Genomic DNA, 6,197 nt, shown 5'->3' with positions numbered 1-6,197 from the left:
GATTTAATTGCCATATGGTGCCCTATATTTCATAGTATTTATTCTCTATAATAACTGCCAAGTGCAGCTAGCTTCTAGATTTAGACTATATTGAATTTAGTTTTGGATATTACATTGTTCATTATTGCAATATGCTACCACACATAGTAGCAATAATTAAAATAAGTATGAAAAAAATTTCATGAAAGGGAGCTTTCCAAACTTTCTCTGTACTCTATGTGAAGAAATGAATTATATACCATTGCCAAGTGAAGTTTGGAATAATTGTTCTGTCTTTCTTATTAGATGTGGACATTTTATTTTTGTTTTTTGTTTTCAGGGATGAAATAAAATGTATTATTTGTACTTATAAAGTGTTATCATAAGTTTTGTTCTTTACTGGTGATTGTGCATTTAATAACTGCTTAATGATTAAAAGGAATCTTAGAAAATTTGGGTTTGTTCCACCAACTTGAGATAACTTTTTCAGAAGAGGGAAGTGGATGGCTGTCTTGTTTAGGATAGGAGAGACAGTGCAAGGGTCATAGGAACAAGTCTGAGGACTGTGATCGAAGGCAGTTTCCTAGGTTTCGTACCCTCAAGTTGAAGTTTATTAAGTTTTTGTAAGTCATGCCTTAGTATTTATATCTCAGTTAATCTTCATTGGTTATTAGCACGTAAGACATCACTAAAGATACTAAAAACTTTCAAATTTATTTCAGAGTATCTTTGAGTTTACTTTAAAAAGCAATTTAAACATTTTACATAGTTGATGATGATAACTTGGGTCTCATTTGTCTTTCAAAAAACACCTAGGTACTTGGCTTGATTAAGTAGATTATAAAGGCTTAAGTCTGTCTCTCTCTCTTTTTTTTTAATCCTCACCCAAAGATATGTTTTTATTGATTTTAGAGAGAGAGGAAGGAATATAGAGGGAAACATTGATGTGAGAGAGAAACATCGACCAGCTGCCTCCTGCATGCACCCTTACCTGGGATTGAACCCGCAACTCAGGTATGGGCCCTGACCGGGAATCAAACCCATAATCTTTTGGTGTATGGGACCATGCTCCAACCAACTGAGCCACCTGGCCAGAGCTCAAGTCTGTCTTTTTAATGATAACCATATTCTTCCATATTTTGATTTAGAGAATCTGCCTCAGCTCATTTAATTATTTCTCTGAAACCTGAAGTGTTAACAGCTTACAGAGGAGCCTCTGACTTGCACCTTACGCTTAAAGGCAAACCAAGTTCTTTTTACACCACTTGGAGCTGCATGCTTTCAGTGTAGTTACAATGTTTTCCCTTTTTTTTTAGAGAAATGTTTATCTAAAAAGGGGACATGATATATTGAAAGAGACAAAAACAAAGGAGTTAATTGAAACTATTTTTTAATACTTGAAATCTCTACCATTCCTTTGGTTGGAGGAATGGTAGGGTTCATCTTTTGCGAGAGCTCAAGAGATAGGGAGAGAAGAGAAATAACTGAAAGTGAAAATTAGGATATACGGAAAAGCAAAATGTGGGGAAAAAATCCAAAATTTTTTTTACCCAGGGATAACTGCTGTTGACATTTTAGTATATAAATGTGAATCTGATTTCCCCTTCTGACACTCTTCATTAACTTCTCATTGCTACTTAAAATCCAAGCATTCTCACTGTGGCCTCAAAAGCCTAATTCGCTCCTGATTGTCTTGTAACCTTGTACCAACCTCCTCCTCCTTAATTCCTCTCCAGCCACGTTGACTTTTTCTTCCTAGGGCATACCAAACATGTTTTTGCATCAGCAGCTTCAAACTTCATATTTCTCCATTTGTAACTCTTATTCCCAGATAGCTTCATGGTTCCCTCCCTCACATTCAGATGCTCAAATGGTACTTCTTCTTTTTTTTTTTTTTTTAATTTTTTTTCTAAATATATTTTATTGATTTTTTACAGAGAGGAAGGGAGAGGGATAGAGAGTTAGAAACATCGATGAGAGAGAAACACCGATCAGCTGCCTCCTGCACACCCCCCACTGGAGATGTGCCCGCAACCAAGGTACATGCCCTTAACCGGAATCGAACCTGGGACCTTTCAGTCTGCAGGCCGACGCTCTATCCACTGAGCCAAACCGGTTAGGGCTCAAATGGTACTTCTTAAGGGAAGTTGTTTTTGACCACCTGCCTAAAATGGCATACCTCTAACATTCTTCTTACCCTTTTTCCTTTTTTTCACAGTTGTGGTATATATAACATTAAATTGTATATTAATTTTTTTTCCTGATGCTTCTTAGAATATGAGCTCCAGGAACGCAAGAACTTCATTTCATTCACTGTAAAACGTGGGCATATACAACGTGTCTGACACAGCATAGGTGCCTGATGAATATTTGTTAAAGTGAGTTACTAAACCATTCTACACTTTCTGCTTTGTACATCTATACCTTTATATTTTAAAAATTACACTATACGTTCTTTTTGTGCAACCTATCATGAACTTCTTTACATTACTTTCACCATTATTCTGTTGCTCTGGCTATGTCACAGTTGATAATCATCTTTCACTCAGTTAGGCATTTTGGTTACAGACAAAAGATTTAGACCTACGTGTGGAACAAGTCTAAGGCCTGTCCTCTTCCTCTTATGTTATGCTAGATGATCATCCTCAAACCTGGTTTAAGGTCATGAGCAGCAGGCCAGACGCATACTGCATAGTCGGAAAAAGACTGGGAACAGATTGTACAGTGGCTAATCCATAATTGGATTAGAGAGCTGGGAGGGGATTGGTCAGTGGTCAGACTTGTGCTTAATCAGATCAAGTTTGTCAACTTACAGTTTTTGATTTAAAATGAATCAGTAATATTTGTGTATATTAAAATAAGGCAGTTAAGCCATAAAGATTTAAAAAAAAATTAAGAGTGTTTTAGATTTTACCAATGCCAACATCTCTTAAACACTTTTTTCTGAGTGAGTTTAGGATCTCCAGTGAGGCCTTACTAGGTCAAGTGTAACTCCACATTGCTTCTAAGTGTTGATTAGCAGCATCATTCATGTGAATAAACCATTATTTTTCATTTAACTTTCTTGGGTGCTTACATCATCACCCATTCACACTATCTTTAGTATCTACCGATTTTTTTAGGCAAAGAAATAAACCATGATTGTGAGGAGTCTTTTTAGGTTGGTGGTAGTGGGGGGGGAGGTGCTATGGTAGATAGGATATCAGGGCTTGAGGAAATGAAACATTTTGAACCACCAGTGCTTAGGAATTTACACATAACATTAGGTTATGCTTAATTTTGATATAAATGTGTTTGTTTTGTTTGCTTGCTTGTTTGTCATTTTCATGAATTTGAAACGGAGGGGAAAAGTACCTTTATTCTTTTCTTCACATTTGAACTGGGAGTCTGAAAGCCTTGACTGATGGCTGTGGCTGGAGGGCACAGCTCGGGGACCTCAGCCAGGTAAGGAAGGCCTCTGGCCCTGCCTCCTGGAGCAAGGGCTATGTCTTGCATATTAAATTAAAACTTTTCAAAACAGGAAAGTGTTCCAGGAGGATGGATTTAGAGCAAGAGGGGTTTGGAGAATTTGTTTTTAATAATGTCTCCCATGTCATGGGATTGTTATAATAACAATTATTGAGCATCTACTCAGGCTCTGTCCTGTGCTGTGCTCTTCGATATCTCATTTAATCTTCAAGACTTTGTGAGGTAGGTTCGGTTAGTGAGGGAATGTGGTACAGAGAAGCTGGAAACGGGGGCTACCGTCACACCTTAGAGACTGCATAGCAGAGATTCACACCCAGAGAGGTCTGTCTCGAGTCCGTGCTCTTGACTGCCAGGTCTTACTAGGCATGAGTAAATGCAAGGATTCCCTTTACTCCCATCATCTAGTCCCTGGAACCTAGCAACTCCTCTGACCCAAGAGAGAAATGCTTCTCTGTCCACTCCTCACTTTGTCCTCAAGGGGTCAGCAATGTGCAGAGTCTGCAAAGACGGTCACATTTGATGCATTGGGCTGTCAGGCTTTGGGGGCAGTCCCCTCACTCAGGCTGATGGCCAAGGATGGCTGGGGTTGGGGGTGATGGGACACGAATCAATTCCTGGGGAGTTAGTTGGAAGCACCAGGGTATGGGATTTGGGAGCTTGTGGCTGAACCTGCCACATGGTGTCTCTCACATTTGATAGAAAGGGAAGGTAGGGACAAACGCGTGCATATTCTGCAGGGTGAACAGAGTCTTCTCAGTCTACCCTCAAGGCCATTTTCCGCACGCACCATGGGATTCAGGGCACTTTCAGCTCACCTCCGGCAGTTCTCTGGTGCTAAGATTTTATTTGCCAGGTTTAGGTTAGGGACTTTCTGGGACCAAAATATTTCATTTTCCACTTCCTAGAGGCTAGAGAAAATGGTATGCAAGACCACACTCTTGGTCTATTGTTTTGCTCCTTTTAACCTCTTTATGTTTTACCAATGGATCATTCGGTGATTTTAATTTTAAGACGCCTGCCATTGTCTTAATAGTGACTTCGCTGTGTCTAAGATTATCTCTCTGTGTTTTCTAAAATGCTAACTGGCAGAGCCTTAACAACTTCAAGCTATTTTCCCAGAGCTTGGCTGTTGACTTGCGAGCATTTTAAATTGCAGAAGCTCTGGATCCACCTTTCTGCTTCCTCTGGGATGGTTCATGCACTGGTCCTCAGCCTGGATTGACCTCCCGTGGGAGGTGAGGTGAAAAGTGAATGGAAATCCTCTTTGTGTTTAGCATTATCCATTATTACTGGCCCATATAATAAAGAGGCAGCTATTTCTTTGGTCTGCTTCTGAACCTGATTATTAAAAAAGGTAAAGAACGCAAACAGGGCTTACTGGGAACTAAGAACATTTAGCCACAAATGCCCTTCTCTTAGCTTCCAGGCAAAGGCACACCGAGAAGAGGAAAGCAGGCAGAAGTTGCAAGGGGTGGGGTGGGAGTGTTTGATATATTAATGTAGTTTGTTCTTTTTTCTCCTCAAACAGGTTTCTGTCATTTTTTGCCTTTGAAAATAAATGGCTCCCTGGCCAGTGTTGCTAAGTGGTTAGAGCGTTGTTCTCTCTCTCTCTCTCTCTCTCTCTCTCCCTCCACATACCCCCCCCCTGCCCTCCAAGGGTCACAGGTTCAATTCTGGGTCAAGGGCATGTACCTGGATTGCAGGTTCTATCCCTGGCCCTGGTCCGGGCATATGTGCGAAGCAACCAATCAATGTTTCTCTCTCACATTGATGTATCTCTCTCTCTTTCTCTCTCTTACCTTCCTCCCTCCCTCCCCCACTCTCTAAAAATCAGTGCGGGGGAGGGGAATAAGTAGTACTTGGTATTAAACTCTCCCAAAGAAAGTGGTATGAGTAGTGAGAGTTTTAAGTAAAAATCACTTTCTGCCTCTCAACATGATTTACTAATTATGTTTATCTTCTTTCCTAAATATCATTTGTTAAAAACAAGATTGGGTTTAAATACAGTGCAGAGTGCCCACTGTTACTAACGGAAGAAAGCTGAATGCCCACGGTTACTAACAAGAAAAAGCCCTTCCTCTGATGAAAACAAGTGACTTTTCTGACACAGCCTCAGCTGAGGGGCTGGGAGATGGCAGAAGTGGCTGCTCTGCCCTCTGTTTCTAGAAAGATTACCTTTTCCTGGGGCTAAAGGAAGCCAAGGCCAATTCCGAAAGGGGGAAGTTTTCCTTATTGTTGATTAGTATTCAGGTGACTTTACCAGTGAAAGGATGAGCTTGGGCCTTGCTTTTACCATCAGGAAGATTTAAGCCAGGCGTCCTCAAACTACGGCCCGCGGGCCGCATGCGGGTGTTTTTGCCGTTTTGTTTTTTTACTTCAAAATAAGATATGTGCAGTGTGCATAGGAATTTGTTCATGGTTTTTTTTTAAACTATAGTCCGGCCCTCCAACGGTCTGAGGGACAGTGAACTGGCCCCCTGTTTAAAAAGTTTGAGGACCCCTGATTTAAGCTGTACCTTCCACTACCTTCTTCTTCCCATATCCTGGTGCCCAGGTGAAGACAATTGGTTTCATCACAAACCAGAAGGCCAGATGGAAAGTAGTATTATCCTTTGCCTCTGCAAAACCAAAATAGCTGGTTGTTCTTGCTGGTGATTAGGCATGAGTGCGGGCCAGGCAGAAAGTGTCCTAACTCTGTCACAGCAGGGCCCCTTTGCCATCTTAGAATGTCCTGTTGGAATTCCAAACAG

The sequence above is a fragment of the Eptesicus fuscus genome, chromosome 14, assembly GCF_027574615.1.
Source record: "Eptesicus fuscus isolate TK198812 chromosome 14, DD_ASM_mEF_20220401, whole genome shotgun sequence".
In the NCBI taxonomy this organism is placed as follows: domain Eukaryota; kingdom Metazoa; phylum Chordata; class Mammalia; order Chiroptera; family Vespertilionidae; genus Eptesicus; species Eptesicus fuscus.
The sequence above is the reverse complement of the archived record's forward strand: the minus strand, read 5'-3'. Positions refer to the sequence as shown.